Raw genomic sequence first — 22,941 nt, 5'->3', positions numbered from 1 at the left:
CATTCTTAGGATTCAGGCCAAAAAAAAATAGATAAAATAAAAAAAAATCCCCACCTACCTAACCTAATTTTTTCATCAGTGTTACCCTAAACACACTATTTTTTTTTTAGGCCTTACCAATTCCAACAAGAGACATCCCATTAACTATTGATAAACATTAAAATTCATTTCATGAATCTACGCAACACTGGTAAATCTTCACGTACAGTCACTATCAATTTTACAAAAATATTGACGGTTCTTTATCCGAAACTATTCCTTGTACATGTACCTTTAACTGCAATTAGTACACTAACATTTTATGAAAAGACGGTTTGTCTTAGAATAAGAAAGCTAATGCAATTCTGAGAAAAAGAATACTACATATTGCAAATTCCATTGAGGTTTAATAAAAATATGGCCATTTAAGTGAACCCCCCAGTTCCAATTTCCATTAATAAACACAGATTTACAGGGTTCTCCATAGTAAAACATCTTTACCTGACCTTTTAGAGGTCAATTGTTGTTCAACCACCTTTGAAAAGAAACCTTATTCAATACAACATGCATCTACATTATATAATCATGATAAAAGCTTCACATCACTTAGAAATATCCTTACATATATACCCCCCCCCCCCATCTTTTGATTTTCATAAAAAGTCATGGTTAAAAATGTTTAACCTAATTTTATGAAACTTATGGCAATTTCCTTGAGTCATTTCTCACACATATTTGAAAACAATCATCAATGATTCTAAAATTTGATCCTAATTATTTGTTTATTTTATGATTTACACCATTTTAATTAACAAATAGACAGCTGTCCTGCTTGTGATTTCTTGTTTTTATGAAAAAAAGTAAGCTAACAATCATATTTAGTGAATATCTAATCTATTTTGATTTCTAGTCTCCTTCTAACCATGCTAAAATAGTAAGATACAACCTACAAGTTAGACATCTGCCTTAAATTAAAATAAACTTCAAACACCCAGGTAGCTGGAGACAGAGTTGATTTCCATGAAAAATGTTCAAATTTGACATGTTTTTCTACTTTTTTTCTGCATATATACCTTAGAAAGGTAGAAATAGGTTGTTTCTTGTTCATTTCAAAAGTAATTATCATAGCAGATGTTATTTCAAAGTCAAATGTACATTTACATATCCTACATGTAATCTTAATGCAGACAATTAAATAGAGGGGAGGGGGGGGGGATTTTTCAATTATGTAAACACATCTAAATATCTTTATGAAATAAAAAATAAAGGAAACATAATTGCATACTTTTATTGAAAAACAAATTTTCACAGCAATTATGAATTTCTTTAAACAGCCTTAATTTTGTTTTCATAATTTCTTATCAAACACAAACCACAACATGGCATGATGCTTTCTTCAAGTTCCATTATTGTTCATGCATTATCGGATTTAATTTGAATTACCGGTAAATAGTCTGTAGAACACAAGGAATATGCATGTGGATAGAGGTGACAGGTTAATCTCAGGAGCTGACCCACAAGAATCAACAGGTACCGGTAAAAGCCATGTGGTAACAAGAGGCTGTTTTGAGCTGAAATAAAAAAAAATAAATAATTAGCTCAAAGTACATGTATTTCCTTCTGGTATACCATGTTTTATCAATTCTACCGGGTTTTTTTTTTGCAAATAAATTTGGCGAGGGTTTTGGTTTCTTTTCTTTTAAATTACATTTTTTAAAAACAATACTATGTGTAATAAGCATAAAACATGTATGAGTAAACTTAATGAAGAATTTTTAATAGATTATTTTTCACAGAATGTGTTACATTACATGTATGTCAATATTTATAAAAGTAGCGTATATTTCGTGCGCCATAAATTGCAATTTTTTTGTAAATATCATTTACTTGCATGATAGGTATATATGGTCTAACCAAAATTTTCTTCATAAAGCTACAGCTGTATGTACCACATAATCATATGTTTTGTCACAAGTATACATTTTTAAAAAATACCCAAATTCCAACAGTTGAAAGTAACTCGATGAATTTTTCATTCTCTGATAAGTTCATTGTGTTTTGTGCGTGCATATATTATAAGTCTGCTGCAACAGCAGCCAATCAGCAGTAAGCTGAATCCACTAATAAGAAAGTTTGTGGTTTAGGAGCGGGTAAAATTGTTTATGCATAATGTAGCTGACACTGACTTGAATAGATCTGATATATATGTACAAGATGGGAGAAATAATGACAGAACAGACTTGGATTCGAACCTTGCCCTCTGAATCTCTAGTCAAGTGCTCTACCAACTGAGCTACATGTATCTGGCACCGGTATTCAAACCAGTCTGACCATCACATCCCCCCCCTTAAATGATCTTCACCCTCAAAGATCACCCCTGGCTCTTCCCCTGGCAGGAGTTAACCTGTCAGTTCCAGGGGTTGGTTACAACACCAATATTGTATGGGGATGGAACGATCCACCGATGCACCGGTGCATCACGGTATTTATTTTGACGATATTTGGATTGTTACATTTACCATTAATACATTACGATACCTATGCGGACTTTGTTTTATTTTCCAAAAATATCTGAGCTTCATATATCGGCTATTTTTTAGTCTGCGCGCCTAATATGAAAGTACAAAGATGGCGGAAAACCTCGTAAAGTTGTCAAACCTGTAGGAAGCTAAATCTGGAGTGTGGACAACTTTTGGATTACTTGTTAATGAAAAAGTAGTGTATATGAGACTTAAGTAATTTGTAAATTGTGCAACGCTCATTTTAAATATATCAAAATAACTTTGGACATGCGGTAATACATCGACAGATTGAATAAATTTTTAACCCTTATTCATGTTTTCATTTAGATGCAATGTATCGTGATATGTATCGTATCGCATCTCATGTATAGTGATATGTACCGAATCGGCTAAGTACAGAAACGTCCAAGCCTTAATATTGTAACAGGATGGGAGAAATAATGAAGGACCAAACCAGGAATTAAACCTGGGCCCCCTGAATCTCTAGTCAGGTGCTCTACCAACTGAACACTGGTATTTAAACCGGTCTGACCGTCACATATATAAAAAGTTATTTTAAACAATGGTGTTCAATAAAAAATAACACTTGCAACCTTCAGTTTTTGTCTGTAATTAATCAATATTGGCATGCGATCAGTTATCGTTGAGTACTATTTTTCATCAGTGCATTGTTACGTCATTTTATCAACACATAAAATTATATACGAAAATATGATGTAACATTGCACCAGCGAGAAATGGTCCTCGACATTAGAACTGCTGGCATGCCAGTACTGCCAGTAGTCAGATTAAAAAAAGAGAATATAAATGAAAAATTACATTTTAAACATTAACAAGGACAATTCAAGTACACATCAAAACTGCTAAACAAGAAAAATTATGTGAACTGGTAGAGTGGTACGCATAGTTCTAACTTGTAAACTACATGTACAAGTACATGTACCGGGTACCCGTTGGTCTGCTAAACCTCTCTAATGATACATTGATCGGCATCATAAAAATATTAAAGACTTTTTAGTCATGTTTTAACTCTGAAGTCTGAAGTATACAATTTTATTTACTTGATGTTACATGTATGTCTACAGGGTATTTATGTCTACATTTGGAGTCTTCCGCACAAGAATATGATCAATGACATATGTTTCTAATTAGACCCTGCTTTGAATTTTGAGTTGAAAATTCACAATCTGATTTTTTTTTAAATAGATAAATTCGGTCATCCTTTCCAGTCACCAATGAACCTCGAGCAAGTCTAAACATCCAGTAAACAATGTAAAAAGTACACGTTAGTAAACAAACACCCACACCATAACAAAACATCTAACTCTGTAATTCTTATAAAATTCTTAACCCAGCAGATGTTAAATCATCAAGATATATTTGTAAATTCATACGCGATGGACATATCATAAGAAAATCTATGTACAGTACCAACTACATGTATATTTGTATACTGTATGTATGACTTTCGCCACATGTGGATTTTGTCAATAAATTGAATTGTAATTTACACAAAATTATGGTAAAAAGGAGAAAAAAACAAGTGAAAGGTACAACATTTGGGATTCAATTCTGTTAAAAGGATTTATATTGTCTGGACTAGAAAAATAACATACATCAGTGACAGTGTGCACGTACTTACATGTACATCTATACACTAAATGTTAACCAGTTAACATGCTGACATTTTAACCACTATAGACAAGAAACTTTAAAAGGAATAAAAAGCCTCACCTTCTTCAGTAACATCCAAATAGATCACACACTTTAATGTCCATCTTTTCCCCTTTATTACTCGTAGCTTATCAACGGCTGATCAATGGAAACATACACATCCGTCGACATGGTCGACAGAAGTGTGGCTGTCAGAATTTCCTCGTAAACGATTCACACGAGAATATGTCCCTCCTTATACAAATATGTAGTATTGTTCCCTGTGCATGTTCATATGTTTCACAGTAACTTGAAAATGCATGTGTACACCGAAAAATGCACAACTTATCTTCTGCATTACGCTCTCTCTTTTCTACAATGCCGTTCGTTACTGTTTACATTCGCGGGTCCGCGACAAACATTGCAAACATTTTTGTTCTGCGTGGCCGATTAGAACGTGTTAAATAAGTAGTTGAATTCATAAATGATATATAGCCTAGATGAAAAAAAAAATGAAATTGAATCACAACAATTTATCTAAGACGCAACACAATGTAATGCAGTAAATGCCTGGGCCTTAAAACGGCATTTGTTCGCTTGTGTGTCTATGTAGACAAATTAACTCGTTCATGTACGATTCACACATATTTGTTTTATGAAATTTGAAAAAAATAGGGCACAGAACTTTTTAAATTTGACACCAAATGACATTATCTAATATATTAACAATAACTGAATTAATTTTTTTTCATAAAATGATAACGATTTTTGCTATCAGAAAAATACGTGTATGAGCTGCTGACCCCTAATTATAGGGGCCAGCCCTTTTTTCTTAATTTTAAATGAAAGCTCTCGTTATTCTAAACAACTTTTGCTCTATATGTATTAACAAAATATTTTTAGTTTAAAGGTTATTATACAAAGAACAACAAAATTTCAGACCCCCCAAAACCTTATACTTTACCGGCAAATAGCTTAAAAACTAAAAAACATTTTGCCAAACTTTTCATGCCAGCAAAACTATAAAATGTTACCAACAATTCTGCTAAATTTCATGCAACTATCTTTTGAAGTTCCCGAGATCAACTCTGGACAAAAGACCCCCCAATTTTCAATTAAAGGGCAATAACTCATAACCGGAAGTGAATTTTAAAAATTTGAAAAAAACGTCTCGAGATATTAACATTGTCTACATACCCTGAAAGTTTCATAACAATCAGACAACAAATGTACGAGAAATGGCCTACACAAAATTTGCGGATAAAAAAAAAAAATAATAATAAACTAGAGCAAAGCTCGTTGCAAAGCAACGAGTGGGTTTTCCGCTAATGTCGAAAGTAATGCTAGAAGTACCTCTAAGAAGCAGTGTTCTTAATCTAATGACAAAAGTAACTTAGGTACAAAAAAGATTTTAAAAATCGAATGATTCTTGGTATGACTTAACAAAATCCGAATGGTTTTAAGTACGACTTAACAAATTTGACTTCATTTTAGGTAAAAGTTAACTTTACCTGGAACTAACATCTAATTTCTTAACCCAGAATGCAAAATTAAAATGTCCGTAAAAAATCAATTTTGTTTAAAACATAATTCTGAGCAACATTTCCTCTACACTGCTTTTCAAAGGGTTGACCTTTCGTACTATGTGCTTGTTGCATCATCAATTGTCAGAAACTTATCGATGTATAGTTTACTTAATTTTATTATTCCTCTGTGAATATTTTTATTTAAAATTACTATTGATGGTGAACATTTCAAAGGGCCCCGCTGATGTTATTTTAGAGAATTTTGCTTTGACCTTGACCTATAACTTGAAATTTTTCCAGCTGGCATTTAGCTGTTTCATTGCCCCTAACATATAGGCATTTTTGTTGAATCTGACCAAGATTAAGCATATCCGGGAAATAATCTACTGTCTAAAACTAATTTTATTAAGATCTGCTATGACCTTCACATTGACATGGTTCAAGGTCACTGCACGCCATTAACCAATAAGCTCTGTTTAGGCAAAATATTAGCCAATTAGGGGCTAAAAGGAGAGTATATATATGCTCTTAAAATATGGATTTTTGTGTGATCTGATATGACCTTGACACTTGATCTACAAATATCATTCGAGGTCATTGCATATCCTTTGATCAAAGGCATCATGTGGGTGAAGTATGAGCCTGATTGGAGCAAAGGGAGAGAAGATGTACTCCAGACAAGGATTTTTTAAATATAATTCTGCTATGACCTTCACAGTTTACCTTGAAAATAGGTTCAAGGTCACTACACACCCTTTACTCAAAAGCTCTGCTTATGTGAAGTCTGAGCCCTATAGGGGTTAGTAGAAAGTATATATGCTCTGAAAAAAGGATTTTTGCATGATCCGATATGATATTTCACCCTTTACCTAAAAATTTCATGCAAGGTCACTGCACATCGATTAACGATAGAGACAGTCTGTGAGTATTAGCCAGATTGGACCAAAGGGAGAGAAGATATGCCCCAGACAAGGATGTTATATATGTAATTCTACTATGACCTTAACCTTATACCTAACAACATGGTTCAAGGTCACAGCACATCCTTAACCCAAAGGAACCCTGTGGATGAGGTATGAGCCAGATTGGGCCAAGGGGAGAGAAGCTATGCTCCGGTCAAGCGATCTCGGATGGACAGACGGACAAACTGATCACTAGAAGCCCACACAAACTTGCTTTCTATCTAATTTGAAATAGTATCCATGCTATCTGCCCATGGTGAATAGTCATCAAAACCATTCATCAGCAGAATTTGATTTCCCTCCTTTTTAAACTCGGAACACCTCTGACCTAATTAGATCACCGCATTAAATACAAAGTTTGATAACTCTAATTTGTTTATCATCAAGAAATTCTGCATCGCTGACAAATAAAGTTTTTTTCGGTACAATAATATACCAATTAACTGACTATCTGGACAATAGCAAGTTTATTGTCCCACCCCTCAGCAACTATTTCCCTTGGCTTTGCCTCATGAAATAGTTGCTGTCTTGGGGGCAATAAACTTGCTATTGTCCTCATACCCAGTACATACTAAATAGGCATATAATATCCCATCCACCTCCATTTCATGTTATATAACCTCCAGTTTGTAACCTTCAATTTCACTGTGTAAAGGCAACACAACAGTCAAAGCCGCAAGTTTCACAATTTATTACTGCTTCTCATGTACTTAAAATTAGGGGCCTTAATATTGCTTAGGCCTAAAAAAAAAAAGTTGTGGGTTTCGGGTAACCCGACCTAACCTACAAAAATGGCCCGATCCTACCATTTTTAGATGCCTGATTTTATCAGACTGTGAATTTCATCTTATTTCCAATAAAAAATACGTTTTTAAATATGAAACAAACAAACATTCTTAGGATTCAGGCCAAAAAAAAATAGATAAAATAAAACAAAATCCCCACCTACCTAACCTAATTTTTTCATCAGTGTTACCCTAAACACACTATTTTTTTTTTAGGCCTTACCAATTCCAACAAGAGACATCCCATTAACTATTGATAAACATTAAAATTCATTTCATGAATCTACGCAACACTGGTAAATCTTCACGTACAGTCACTATCAATTTTACAAAAATATTGACGGTTCTTTATCCGAAACTATTCCTTGTACATGTACCTTTAACTGCAATTAGTACACTAACATTTTATGAAAAGACGGTTTGTCTTAGAATAAGAAAGCTAATGCAATTCTGAGAAAAAGAATACTACATATTGCAAATTCCATTGAGGTTTAATAAAAATATGGCCATTTAAGTGAACCCCCCATTTCCAATTTCCATTAATAAACACAGATTTACAGGGTTCTCCATAGTAAAACATCTTTACCTGACCTTTTAGAGGTCAATTGTTGTTCAACCACCTTTGAAAAGAAACCTTATTCAATACAACATGCATCTACATTATATAATCATGATAAAAGCTTCACATCACTTAGAAATATCCTTACATGTATACCCCCCCCCCCCCCCCCCCATCTTTTGATTTTCATAAAAAGTCATGGTTAAAAATGTTTAACCTAATTTTATGAAACTTATGGCAATTTCCTTGAGTCATTTCTCGCACATATTTGAAAACAATCATCAATGATTCTAAAATTTGATCCTAATTATTTGTTTATTTTATGATTTACACCATTTTAATTAACAAATAGACAGCTGTCCTGCTTGTGATTTCTTGTTTTTATGAAAAAAAGTAAGCTAACAATCATATTTAGTGAATATCTAATCTATTTTGATTTCTAGTCTCCTTCTAACCATGCTAAAATAGTAAGATACAACCTACAAGTTAGACATCTGCCTTAAATTAAAATAAACTTCAAACACCCAGGTAGCTGGAGACAGAGTTGATTTCCATGAAAAATGTTCAAATTTGACATGTTTTTCTACTTTTTTTCTGCATATATACCTTAGAAAGGTAGAAATAGGTTGTTTCTTGTTCATTTCAAAAGTAATTATCATAGCAGATGTTATTTCAAAGTCAAATGTACATTTACATATCCTACATGTAATCTAAATGCAGACAATTAAATAGAGGGGAGGGGGGGGGGGGGATTTTTCAATTATGTAAACACATCTAAATATCTTTATGAAATAAAAAATAAAGGAAACATAATTGCATACTTTTATTGAAAAACAAATTTTCACAGCAATTATGAATTTCTTTAAACAGCCTTAATTTTGTTTTCATAATTTCTTATCAAACACAAACCACAACATGGCATGATGCTTTCTTCAAGTTCCATTATTGTTCATGCATTATCGGATTTAATTTGAATTACCGGTAAATAGTCTGTAGAACACAAGGAATATGCATGTGGATAGAGGTGACAGGTTAATCTCAGGAGCTGACCCACAAGAATCAACAGGTACCGGTAAAAGCCATGTGGTAACAAGAGGCTGTTTTGAGCTGAAATAAAAAAAAAAAAATAATTAGCTCAAAGTACATGTATTTCCTTCTGGTATACCATGTTTTATCAATTCTACCGGTTTTTTTTTTTTGCAAATAAATTTGGCGAGGGTTTTGGTTTCTTTTCTTTTAAATTACATTTTTTAAAAACAATACTATGTGTAATAAGCATAAAACATGTATGAGTAAACTTAATGAAGAATTTTTAATAGATTATTTTTCACAGAATGTGTTACATTACATGTATGTCAATCTTTATAAAAGTAGCGTATATTTCGTGCGCCATAAATTGCAAGTTTTTTGTAAATATCATTTACTTGCATGATAGGTATATATGGTCTAACCAAAATTTTCTTCATAAAGCTACAGCTGTATGTACCACATAATCATATGTTTTGTCACAAGTATACATTTTAAAAAAATACCCAAATTCCAACAGTTGAAAGTAACTCGATGAATTTTTCATTCTCTGATAAGTTCATTGTGTTTTGTGCGTGCATATATTATAAGTCTGCTGCAACAGCAGCCAATCAGCAGTAAGCTGAATCCACTAATAAGAAAGTTTGTGGTTTAGGAGCGGGTAAAATTGTTTATGCATAATGTAGCTGACACTGACTTGAATAGATCTGATATATATGTACAAGATGGGAGAAATAATGACAGAACAGACTGGGATTCGAACCTTGCCCTCTGAATCTCTAGTCAAGTGCTCTACCAACTGAGCTACATGTATCTGGCACCGGTATTCAAACCAGTCTGACCATCACATCCCCCCCCCCTTAAATGATCTTCACCCTCAAAGATCACCCCTGGCTCTTCCCCTGGCAGGAGTTAACCTGTCAGTTCCAGGGGTTGGTTACAACACCAATATTGTATGGGGATGGAACGATCCACCGATGCACCGGTGCATCACGGTATTTATTTTGACGATATTTGGATTGTTACATTTACCATTAATACATTACGATACCTATGCGGACTTTGTTTTATTTTCCAAAAATATCTGAGCTTCAAATATCGGCTATTTTTTAGTCTGCGCGCCTAATATGAAAGTACAAAGATGGCGGAAAACCTCGTAAAGTTGTCAAACCTGTAGGAAGCTAAATCTGGAGTGTGGACAACTTTTGGATTACTTGTTAATGAAAAAGTAGTGTATATGAGACTTAAGTAATTTGTAAATTGTGCAACGCTCATTTTAAATATATCAAAATAACTTTGGACATGCGGTAATACATCGACAGATTGAATAAATTTTTAACCCTTATTCATGTTTTCATTTAGTTGCAATGTATCGTGATATGTATCGTATCGCATCTCATGTATAGTGATATGTACCGAATCGGCTAAGTACAGAAACGTCCAAGCCTTAATATTGTAACAGGATGGGAGAAATAATGAAGGACCAAACCAGGAATTAAACCTGGGCCCCCTGAATCTCTAGTCAGGTGCTCTACCAACTGAACACTGGTATTTAAACCGGTCTGACCGTCACATATATAAAAAGTTATTTTAAACAATGGTGTTCAATAAAAAATAACACTTGCAACCTTCAGTTTTTGTCTGTAATTAATCAATATTGGCATGCGATCAGTTATCGTTGAGTACTATTTTTCATCAGTGCATTGTTACGTCATTTTATCAACACATAAAATTATATACGAAAATATGATGTAACATTGCACCAGCGAGAAATGGTCCTCGACAAGAACTGCTGGCATGCCAGTACTGCCAGTAGTCAGATTAAAAAAAGAGAATATAAATGAAAAATTACATTTTAAACATTAACAAGGACAATTCAAGTACACATCAAAACTGCTAAACAAGAAAAATTATGTGAACTGGTAGAGTGGTACGCATAGTTCTAACTTGTAAACTACATGTACAAGTACATGTACCGGGTACCCGTTGGTCTGCTAAACCTCTCTAATGATACATTGATCGGCATCATAAAAATATTAAAGACTTTTTAGTCATGTTTTAACTCTGAAGTCTGAAGTATACAATTTTATTTACTTGATGTTACATGTATGTCTACAGGGTATTTATGTCTACATTTGGAGTCTTCCGCACAAGAATATGATCAATGACATATGTTTCTAATTAGACCCTGCTTTGAATTTTGAGTTGAAAATTCACAATCTGATTTTTTTTTAAATAGATAAATTCGGTCATCCTTTCCAGTCACCAATGAACCTCGAGCAAGTCTAAACATCCAGTAAACAATGTAAAAAGTACACGTTAGTAAACAAACACCCACACCATAACAAAACATCTAACTCTGTAATTCTTATAAAATTCTTAACCCAGCAGATGTTAAATCATCAAGATATATTTGTAAATTCATACGCGATGGACATATCATAAGAAAATCTATGTACAGTACCAACTACATGTATATTTGTATACTGTATGTATGACTTTCGCCACATGTGGATTTTGTCAATAAATTGAATTGTAATTTACACAAAATTATGGTAAAAAGGAGAAAAAAACAAGTGAAAGGTACAACATTTGGGATTCAATTCTGTTAAAAGGATTTATATTGTCTGGACTAGAAAAATAACATACATCAGTGACAGTGTGCACGTACTTACATGTACATCTATACACTAAATGTTAACCAGTTAACATGCTGACATTTTAACCACTATAGACAAGAAACTTTAAAAGGAATAAAAAGCCTCACCTTCTTCAGTAACATCCAAATAGATCACACACTTTAATGTCCATCTTTTCCCCTTTATTACTCGTAGCTTATCAACGGCTGATCAATGGAAACATACACATCCGTCGACATGGTCGACAGAAGTGTGGCTGTCAGAATTTCCTCGTAAACGATTCACACGAGAATATATCCCTCCTTATACAAATATGTAGTATTGTTCCCTGTGCATGTTCATATGTTTCACAGTAACTTGAAAATGCATGTGTACACCGAAAAATGCACAACTTATCTTCTGCATTACGCTCTCTCTTTTCTACAATTCGCGGGTCCGCGACAAACATTGCAAACATTTGTTCTGCGTGGCCGATTAGAACGTGTTAAATAAGTAGTTGAATTCATAAATTATATAACCTAGATGAAAAAAAAATGAAATTGAATCACAACAATTTATCTAAGACGCAACACAATGTAATGCAGTAAATGCCTGGGCCTTAAAACGGCATTTGTTCGCTTGTGTGTCTATGTAGACAAATTAACTCGTTCATGTACGATTCACACATATTTGTTTTATGAAATTTGAAAAAAAATAGGGCACAGAACTTTTTAAACTTGACACCAAATGACATTATCTAATATATTAACAATAACTGAATTAATTTTTTTTCATAAAATGATAACGATTTTTGCTATCAGAAAAATACGTGTATGAGCTGCTGACCCCTAATTATAGGGGCCAGCCCTTTTTTCTTAATTTTAAATGAAAGCTCTCGTTATTCTAAACAACTTTTGCTCTATATGTATTAACAAAATATTTTTAGTTTAAAGGTTATTATACAAAGAACAACAAAATTTCAGACCCCCCAAAACCTTATACTTTACCGGCAAATAGCTTAAAAACTAAAAAACATTTTGCCAAACTTTTCATGCCAGCAAAACTATAAAATGTTACCAACAATTCTGCTAAATTTCATGCAACTATCTTTTGTAGTTCCCGAGATCAACTCTGGACAAAAGACCCCCCAATTTTCAATTAAAGGGCAATAACTCATAACCGGAAGTGAATTTTAAAAATTTGAAAAAAATGTCTCGAGATATTAACATTGTCTACATACCCTGAAAGTTTCATAACAATCAGACAACAAATGTACGAGAAATGGCCTACACAAAATTTGCGGATAAAAAAAAAAATAATAATAAGAAACAGTAGAATAACAGAAGGGTTTTCCGTTGAAAAACGGAAAACCCTAAAAACAGTAGAATAACAGAAGGGTTTTCCGTTGAAAAACGGAAAACCCTAATAAAAAGAAACAATAGAATAACAAGAGGGTCTTCCGTTGGAAACGGAAGACCCTAATAATAATAAAAAGAAACAATAGAATAACAAGAGGGTCTTCCGTTGGAAACGGAAGACCCTAATAACTAGACTCTTGTTGCTATAGCAACAAAAAGGTCTTCCGTTCTTCATGTGTTAATCTGCACAAGAAATCCAGTTATCATGTAAACAGAAAATGAATATAATATATATAAGTTTTGTGTCTTGATCTATCATAGTTCTGAGATCTTATTTATTCTTTGTTTTTAAAAAAGAAGGCTATCTGAGATATATGAGATGTCTCACCGGAAGTAGAACTTTTTTTTACCATGTGTAGATGACTTTTTGTATTTCTATAGCTAAAATGTTACTTCAATGCTAAATAACCAAAATATTTTTAAAAATATCAAAATTGGGTGTACTTCCTGTGAAGACCGGAAGTTACGCCGGATGAAATAAAATAGTGTTAACCCGTGTCCATACATAGGTCTATAATGCTACAAAGTTTGGTTGTTGAAGCCGTTACCGTTTTTGAGATCTCGTCGATATAAGGTTTTTTGTCTCGGGACAGGAAACGGACAAACGGAAGTGCTTAATGAAATTTAAATTTTTTCTATCTTGTTACTTTCCTATTTTACATTATTATTCAACGAAGTAGCTAAAACTATCAAATTAAAACAGTTTAATGGATAAACAGTTTGATTTGTTTGAACTCTTCCGGTGTGGACCGGAAGTGACGGAAGACAAAATGAAACTGTTTAAACACATCTTCAATCAAATGTCTATGTTTAGTAAAAGTTTCGTGCCTTGATCACGTACAATACCTGAGAACTTGCGGGTACAAAATATGTTTTAAAAAAGCTTCCTGAGATAATCGAGATATCTCACCGGAAGTAGAATTTTTTTGTTTATTCAACATTGTATAGATGTCATATGTAAGGATCTATAGTAATATCTTTATTCTATGGAAAATAAATTAAATACGTAAAAACAAAAATATTTGAAGAGCTTCCGGTGACGACCGGAAGTTACGCCGAACAAAACAAAAATGTTTAAACACATCTACAACTATAGGTCTATCATCCCTCAAAGTTTGGATGTTCAAATCTTTATCGTTTCTGAGATCTCGATGTGACAAGCTTTTTGTCGCGGGACAGGAAACGGACGACAGGAAATAAATTTTCAAAAAATGAAAAAATCGCCTAGAGATATGATCATTATCTATCAATCCTGAAAATTTCAAGTAAATCTATCCAGCCATCTTTGAGATATCTTGTGGACAAAAACTGGGAAAAAAATAATAATAATAACTAGAGCAAAGCTCGTTGCAAAGCAACGAGTGGGTTTTCCGCTAATGTCGAAAGCAACGCTAGAAGTACGTCTAAGAAGCAGAGTTCTTAATCTAGTAACAAAGAAACCTAAGTACAAAAAGATAAAAAAAAAAACGAATGATTTTTGGTACAACTTAACATAATCCGAATGGTTTTAAGCACGACTTAACCAAAAACCCTTAACCATTTCAAGAACGACTTAACAAAAAAAACAATGTGTTTAAGTACGACTTAACAAATTTGACTTTATTTTAGGTACAAGTTAACTTTACCTTGAACTAACATCTTTTTTCTTAACCCAGAATGCAAAATTAAAATTTACGTAAAAAATCAATTTTGTTTAAAACATAATTCTGAGCAACTTTTCCTCTTCACTGCTTTTCAAAGGGTTGACCTTTCGTACTGTGTGCTCGTTGCGTCATTAATTGTCAGAAACTTATCGATGTAAAGTTTACTTTACTGTACCTCTGTGAATATTTTCTATGTAAAATTACTATGAACCAGACAACATTGAAATGGTGAACATTTCAAAGGGCCCCGCTTATGTTATTTCAGAGAATTTTGCTTTGACCTTGACCTTTAACTTGAAATTTTTCCAGCTGGCATAGAACTTTTAATTCAATTTCATTCCCCCTAACATACATGCATTTTTGTTCAATCTGACCAAGATTAAGCATATTTGGAAAATAATCTACTGTCTAAAACTAATTTTAAAAAGATCTGCTATGACCTTCACATTGACAGACTTGGTTCAAGGTCACTGCACGCCATTAACCAATAAACTCTGTAAAGGTAAAATATTAGCCAAATAGGGGCTAAAAGGAGAGTATATCTATGCTCTTAAAATATGGATTTTTGTGTGTTCTGATATGACCTTGACTCTTCATCTACAAATATCATTCGAGGTCATTGCATATATTTTGATCAAAGGCATCATGTGGGTGAAGTATGAGGCTGAATGGAGCAAAGGGAGAGAAGATATACTCCGGACAAGGATTTTTAAAAATATAATTCTGCTATGACCTTCACAGTTTCTTTTCACTGAAAATAGGTTCAAGGTCACTACACACCCTTTACTCAAAAGCTCTGCTTATGTGAAGTCTGAGTCAAATAGGGGTTAGTAGAAAGTATATATGCTCTCAAAAAAGGATTTTTGCATGATCCGATATGATCTTCACCCGTTACCTAGAAATTTCATGCAAGGTCACTGCACATCGTTTAACCATCGAGACACTCTGCGAGTATTAGCCAGATTGGACCAAAGGGAAAAAAGATATGCCCCAGACAAGGATTTTATATATATAATTCTGCTATGACCTTAACCTTATACCTAAAAACATGGTTCAAGGTCACTCGGCATCCTTCAACCAAAGGAACCTTGTGGATGAGGTATGAGCCAGATTGGGCCAAGGGGAGAGAAGCTATGCTCCAGTCAAGCAATCTCGGATGGACAGACGGACAAATTGATCACTAGAAGGCGCCCGCATAAACATGCCTTTTTACCTAATTTAAAATAGTATCCATGCTATCTGCCCTTGGTGAATAGTCATCAAAACCATTCATCAGCAGAATTTGATTTCCCTCCTTTTTAAGGTGGTATGGGACATCTGTCGATATTAATGTGGATTAAAGTACTATATAATTGAAAAATTTTCACCGGTTTAGAATTTTCAAATTTTACAATATTTAACTAAAAAATAGCTTTTAAAAATATTTGAAAAGGTAAAAATTGTAAAAACCCCACGGGATTCGAACTCATGACTTACAGGTTCCTAGTAAACCCTCTAACCCACTGCGTTAAGGAGTTAGGTGACCATTTTTGAAAAGAAACTACATGTACTTATATAATTACACTTTATTTTATTGTTTATTTCGATAAACAATACGTCACAACATGGAAGTGTCCCATATCACCTCAAACTCGGAACACCTCTGACCTAATAAGATCGCCGCATTAAATACAAAGTTTGATTTAACTCTAATTTGTTTATCATCAAGAAATTCTGCATCGCTGACAAATAAAGTTTTCTTCTGTATAATGAAATACCAATTAACTGACTATTCGGACAATAGCAAGTTTATTGTCCCACTCCACAGCAACTATTTCCCTTGGCTTTGCCTCATTAAATAGTTGCTGTCTTGGGGGACAATAAACTTGCTATTGTCCTCATACCCAGTAAATACTAAATAGGCATATAATATCCCATCCACCTACATTTCATGTTATATAACCTCCCGTTTGTAACCTTCAATTTCACTGTAAAGTCAACACATCTGTCATAGCCGCAAGTTTCACAATTTATTTCTGCTTCTCATGTACTTAAAATTAGGGGCCTTAATATTGCTTACCAATTCCAACAAGAGACATCCCTCTAACTATTGATAATCATTAAAATTCATTTCATGAATCTACGCAACAATGATAAACCTTCAAGTACAGTCACTCTCAATTTTACAAAAATATTGACGATACTTTATCCGAAACTGTTCCTTGTACCTTTAACTTAGTACACTAACATTTTTATGAAAAGACGGTTTGTCTTAGAATAAGAAAGCTAAAGCAATTCTGAGAAAAAGAATACTACATATTGCCAATTCCATTGAGGTTTAATAAAAATATGGCCATTTAAGTGAACCCACCATTTCCAATTTCCTTTAGTAAACACAGATTTACAGGGTTCTCCATAGTAAAACATCTTTACCTGACCTTTTAGAGGTCAACTGTTGTTCAACCACCTTTAAAAAGAAACCTTATACAATACAACATATGCCTACATGATATAATCATGATAAAAGCTTCACATCACTTAGAAATACCCTTACATGTATACCCCCCCCCCCCCCCCCAATCTTTTGATTTTCATAAAAAGTCATGGTTTGAAATGTTTTACCTAATTTTATGAAACGTGTGGCAATTTCCTTGAGTAATTTCTCACACATATTTGAAAACAATCATCAATGATTCTAAAATTTGATCTTTTAATTATTTGTTTATTGTATGATTTGTACCATTTTAATTAACAAATAGACAGCTGTCTTGCTTGTGATTTCTTGTTTTCATGAAAAAAGTAAGCTAACAATCATATTTAGTGAATATCTAATCTATTCTGATTTCTAGTCTCCTTCTAACCATGCTAAAACAGTAAGTTACAACCTACAAGTTAGACATCTGCCTTAAATTAGAATTAAATTATAACACACCCAGGTAGCTGAAGACAGAGTTGATTTCAATGAAAAATGTTCAAATTTGACATGTTTTTCTACTTTTTTTCTGCATATATACCTTAGAAAGGTAGAAATAGGTTGTTTCTTGTTCATTTCAAAAGTAATTATCATAGCAGATGTTATTTCAAAGTCAAATGTACATTTACATATCCTACATGTAATCTTAATGCAGACAATTAAATAGAGGGGAGGGGGGGATTTTTCAATTATGTAAACACATCTAAATATCTTTATGAAATAAAAAATAAAGGAAACATAATTGCATACTTTTATTGAAAAACAAATTTTCACAGCAATTATGAATTTCTTTAAACAGCCTTAATTTTGTTTTCATAATTTCTTATCAAACACAAACCACAACATGGCATGATGCTTTCTTCAAGTTCCATTATTGTTCATGCATTATCGGATTTAATTTGAATTACCGGTAAATAGTCTGTAGAACACAAGGAATATGCATGTGGATAGAGGTGACAGGTTAACCTCAGGAGCTGACCCACGAGAATCAACAGGTACCGGTAAAAGCCATGTGGTAACAAGAGGCTGTTTTGAGCTGAAATAAAAAAAAAAATAATTAGCTGTGTTTACATACATGTACTAGTAATAGCTGTGTTTACATTAACATATGCATAGTATTTCTGTAAAAAATACACTGACCATGCAGTGTAATAAGTATGACATATCCCAATACATGATATAACATTTAGGCAGTACAAGATCAAAAAATTGCATATCAAGTCATAATATAATATTAAAAATTTTTCATAGGTATAAACACTTATCAAATTGAGAGAGAGAGAGAGTTTGAGAGAGAGAGTTTATTACGGTACCGTACTTGTAGTGCAACAGTCAATATTTCAATTCGTAAATTACAAATGAATATTACCCACCGAACAGCGTCAAAGTACATGTACTGGTATTAGCTTCTGGTATACCATTTTTTATCAATTCTACTGTGTTTTGTTTTTTTTGGCAAATAAATTTAGCGAGGGTTTTTGTTTATTTTCTTATAAATTACATGTTTTAAAAACAATACTATGTGTAATAAGCATAAAACATGTATGAGTAAACTTAATGAAGAATTTTTAATAGATTATTTTTCACAGAATGTGGTACATTACATGTATGTCAATCTTTATAAAACTAGCGTATATTTCGTGCGCCATAAATTGCAAGTTTTTTGTAAATATCATTTACTTGCATGATAGGTATATATGGTCTAACCAAAATTTTCTTCATAAAGCTACAGCTGTATGTACCACATGTCCACATATATGTTTTGTCACAAGTATACATTTAAAAAAAAATACCCAAATTCCAACAGTTGAAATAAACTCAACTCATTCTCTGATAAGTTCATTGTGTTTTGTGCGTGCATATCTTATTTGTCTGCTGCAACAGCAGCCAATCAGCGGTAAGCTGAATCCACAAAAAGAAAGTTTGTGTTTTAGGAGCGGGTAAATTGTTTATGCGACACTGTCAAGAAAACCACACCAAATAATAACAAGAAACATAAATATTCACTTAAATGTATTGTGTTGTAAAGTAAAGGTTTTTAACACTTATTGCATCTTGCAAAACATGTGATGACCCTTAATCATCTGTCATATATCTGATATACATGTATATGTAAAAGATGGGAGAAATAACGATAGAACAAACTGGGATTCGAACCTGGCCCTCTGAATCTCTAGTCAAGTGCTCTACCAACTGAGCTACATGTATCTGGCACCGGTATTCAAACGAGTCTGACCGTCACATTCCTCCCCCCTTAAATGATCTTCACCCTCGAAGATCACCCTAGCTGCAGGACTGTAGCTCCCGGTCTGAAAAAATTCGGATGGACGACCTGGGAGCTACAGTGCCTCCCATAGTAAAAAACTGCAATTTACGGCGCACAAAAAATTGCGCTAGTTTTGGACTTATTAACCTTATTTTCACACAAATTCTGTAAAAAAAATTAGTACCATTAAATTCTTCAGCAAATTTACTACTGACATCGTCACTTAACTTGTCTCAGATTTTCTCTTAACATGATAACCGACCTCGGAAAATAAAGTATGTTAATTTACGTCGAGATCGAGAGTCGCCATTTTTAAATGTAAACAAACTTGCACCACTTCAATTCACAGGGCTGGTGATGGTGTTTAAAAGACTATCAGAAGTAAGTGAAGTGACGATATCTGTAGTAAAATGTCCGAGGAATTTTTTGGGATCAAATATTTGAACAGAATGTGTTCGTAAATGAGATTAATCAGTCCAAAACTAGCGCATTTTTTTGTGCGCCGTAAATTGCAGTTTTTTACTATGGGAGGCACTGTAGCTCCCAGGTCGTCCATCCGAATTTTTTCAGACCGGGAGCTACAGTCCTGCAGCTAAGATCACCCCTGGCAGGATCGAGTTAACCTGTTAGTTCCAGGGGTTGGTCACAACACCAATATTGTAACAGGATGGTAGAAATAATGAAGGACCAAACCGGGATTTGAACCTGGCCCCCTGAATCTCTAGTCAGGTGCTCTACCAACTGAGCTATCTGGCACTGGTATTCAAACCGGTCTGATCGTCACATATATAAAGAATTATTTTAAACAATGTTGTTCAATAAAAAATAACACTCGCAACCTTCAATTTTTGTCTGTAATTAATCAATATTGGCGTGCGATCAGTTCTCGCCGAGTACCATTTCTCACCAGTGCATTGTTACGTCATTTTATCAACACATAAAATTACATACGAAAATATGATGTAACAGTGCACCAGCGAGAAATGGTCCTCGGCGAGAACTGCTCGCACGCCAGTACTGCCAGTAGTCAGATTAGAAAAAGAGAATAAAAAATTACATTTAAAACATTAACAAAGACAATTTAAGTACACATCATAACTGCTAAACAAGAAAAATTATGTGAACTGGTAGAATGGTATGCATAGTTCTAACTTGTAACCTACATGTAGAAGTACATGTACCGGGTACCCGTTGGTCTGCTAAACCTCTCTAATGATACAATGATCGGCATCATATAGATATTAAAGTCATGTTTTAACTCTGAAGTCTGAAGTATACAATTTTATTTACTTGAAGTTATGTCTACAGGGTATTCATGACTACATTTGGAGTCTTCTGCACAAGAATATATGATATGTTTCTAATTAGACCCTGCTTTGAATTTTGAGTTGAAAATTCACAATCTGTTATTTTTTTAAATAGATAAATTCAGTTACCCTTTCCAGTCCCCCATGAACCTCGAGCGAGTCTAAACATCCATGAAACATGTAAAAATTACACGTTAGTAAACAAACACCCACATCATAACAAAAACATCTAACAGTATGCACATACTTACATGTACATCTATACTATATACTAAATTTTAACCAGTTAACAAGAAACTTTAAAAGGAGTAAAAGCCTCACCTTCTTCAGTAACATCCACATAAATCACACACTTTAATGTCCATCTTTTCTCCTTTATTACTCGTAGCTTATCAACGGCTGATCGTCGACAGAAGTGTGGCTGTCAGAATTTCCTCATAAACGATTCACACGAGAAAAATATCCTCCTTAAACAAATATGTAGTATTGTTCCCTGTGCATGTTCATATGTTTCACAGTAAATTGAAAATGCATGTGTACACCGAAAGAATACACAATTTCTCTTCTGCATTACGGCTCTCTCTTTTCTACCGTTCGTTACTGTTTACATTCGGCGCGCGCGCGGGGGTTACAAACAGGGGGGCCCCGACAAATAGTTGCACATAGAACATTTAAATAATGTGTGTTCATTGAATTCATAAATGATATAGATGAAAAAAAAATGAAGTTGAATCACAACAATTTATCTAATACGCAACACAACGTAAGGCAGTAAATGCCTGGGCCTTAAAGTGGCATTTGTTCGCTTGTGTGTCTATGTAGACATATTAACTCGTTCATGTACGATTCTCACATATTTGTTTTATGAAATTTGAAAAAAAATATAGCACAGAACTTGTTTAATTTGATACCAAATGACTTTATTTAATATATTAACAATAACTGAATTCATTTTTTTTCATTAAATGATAATGATTTTTGCTATCAGAAAAATACGTGTATGAGCTGCTGACCCCTAATTATAGGGGCCAGCCCTTTTTTCTTAATTTTAAATGAAAGCTCTCGTTATTCTAAACAACTTTTGCTCTATATGTATTAACAAAATATTTTTAGTTTATAGGTTATTATACAAAGAACAACAAAATTTCAGACCCCCCAAAACCTTATACTTTACCGGCAAATAGCTTAAAAACTAAAAAACATTTTGCCAAACTTTTCATGCCAGCAAAACTATAAAATGTTACCAACAATTCTGCTAAATTTCATGCAACTATCTTTTGTAGTTCCCGAGATCAACTCTGGACAAAAGACCCCCCAATTTTCAATTAAAGGGCAATAACTCATAACCGGAAGTGAATTTTAAAAATTTGAAAAAAACGTCTCGAGATATTAACATTGTCTACATACCCTGAAAGTTTCATAACAATCAGACAACAAATGTACGAGAAATGGCCTACACAAAATTTGCGGATAAAAAAAAAAAATAATAATAAGAAACAGTAGAATAACAGAAGGGTTTTCCGTTGAAAAACGGAAAACCCTAATAATAATAATAAAAAACATTACAATCACTAGAAGGTCTTCCGTTGTAACGGAAGACCTTAAAAAACATTACAATCACTAGAAGGTCTTCCGTTGTAACGGAAGACCTTAATAACTAGACTCTTGTTGCTATAGCAACAAAAAGGTCTTCCGTTCCTCATGTATTAATCTGCACAAAAATCCAGTTATCTTGTAAACAGAAAATGGATACATGTACATTTTGTCTTTCCTCAAAGTTCGGATGTTCAAGTTTTCGTTAGTTATAATATCTCGTTGAAAAAGGTTTTTTTCTAGGGACCGGAAACGAACAAACGGAAGTGATTTAAAAAACGGAAAGTAGATATGTTAGTTCATTTACCTACGTACGTTACTGTTCATCACATTGAGTGAAATGTTTTTAAAAAAGTTAAAAGTTTTAAAAAAAGTTCTATTGCTTTTGAACATTTCAAGTATTAACCGGAAGTGACGTAGGACCCAATGAAACCCGTTAAACACATGTTCAATCAATGTCCATTATCTATATAAGTCTTGATCTATCACAGTTTCTTGTGGGTACCTTGTTTTAAAAAAGAAGGTTACCTGAGATATTTGAGATGTCTCACCGGAAGTAGATCTTTTTTTACCATGTGTAGATGACTTTTTGTATTTCTATAGCTAAAATGTTACTTCAATGCTAAATAACC

General features: G+C 33.5%; 3 long non-coding RNA genes across 3 annotated transcripts; all 3 read right to left on the bottom strand.

Moving 5' to 3' along the window:
• Positions 1-1,253: 1,253 nt before the first annotated feature.
• LOC136271626 (uncharacterized) lies at positions 1,254-4,580 on the bottom strand. The gene is made up of 2 exons (XR_010709567.1): positions 4,236-4,580; positions 1,254-1,550 (listed from the first exon to the last, which is right to left on the bottom strand). It is a non-coding gene; the product is annotated as an uncharacterized lncRNA (long non-coding RNA).
• Positions 4,581-8,796: 4,216 nt separating this feature from the next.
• On the bottom strand, positions 8,797-12,074 carry LOC136271485 (uncharacterized). The gene is made up of 2 exons (XR_010709360.1): positions 11,780-12,074; positions 8,797-9,093 (listed from the first exon to the last, which is right to left on the bottom strand). It is a non-coding gene; the product is annotated as an uncharacterized lncRNA (long non-coding RNA).
• Positions 12,075-17,882: 5,808 nt separating this feature from the next.
• LOC136271486 (uncharacterized) lies at positions 17,883-22,257 on the bottom strand. Its single transcript, XR_010709361.1, has 2 exons — positions 21,038-22,257; positions 17,883-18,179 (listed from the first exon to the last, which is right to left on the bottom strand). It is a non-coding gene; the product is annotated as an uncharacterized lncRNA (long non-coding RNA).
• Positions 22,258-22,941: the final 684 nt, after the last annotated feature.

This window comes from Magallana gigas, chromosome 9 (genome assembly GCF_963853765.1).
Source record: "Magallana gigas chromosome 9, xbMagGiga1.1, whole genome shotgun sequence".
Classification (NCBI taxonomy): domain Eukaryota; kingdom Metazoa; phylum Mollusca; class Bivalvia; order Ostreida; family Ostreidae; genus Magallana; species Magallana gigas.
This window is presented reverse-complemented; position numbering and strand designations above follow the sequence as displayed.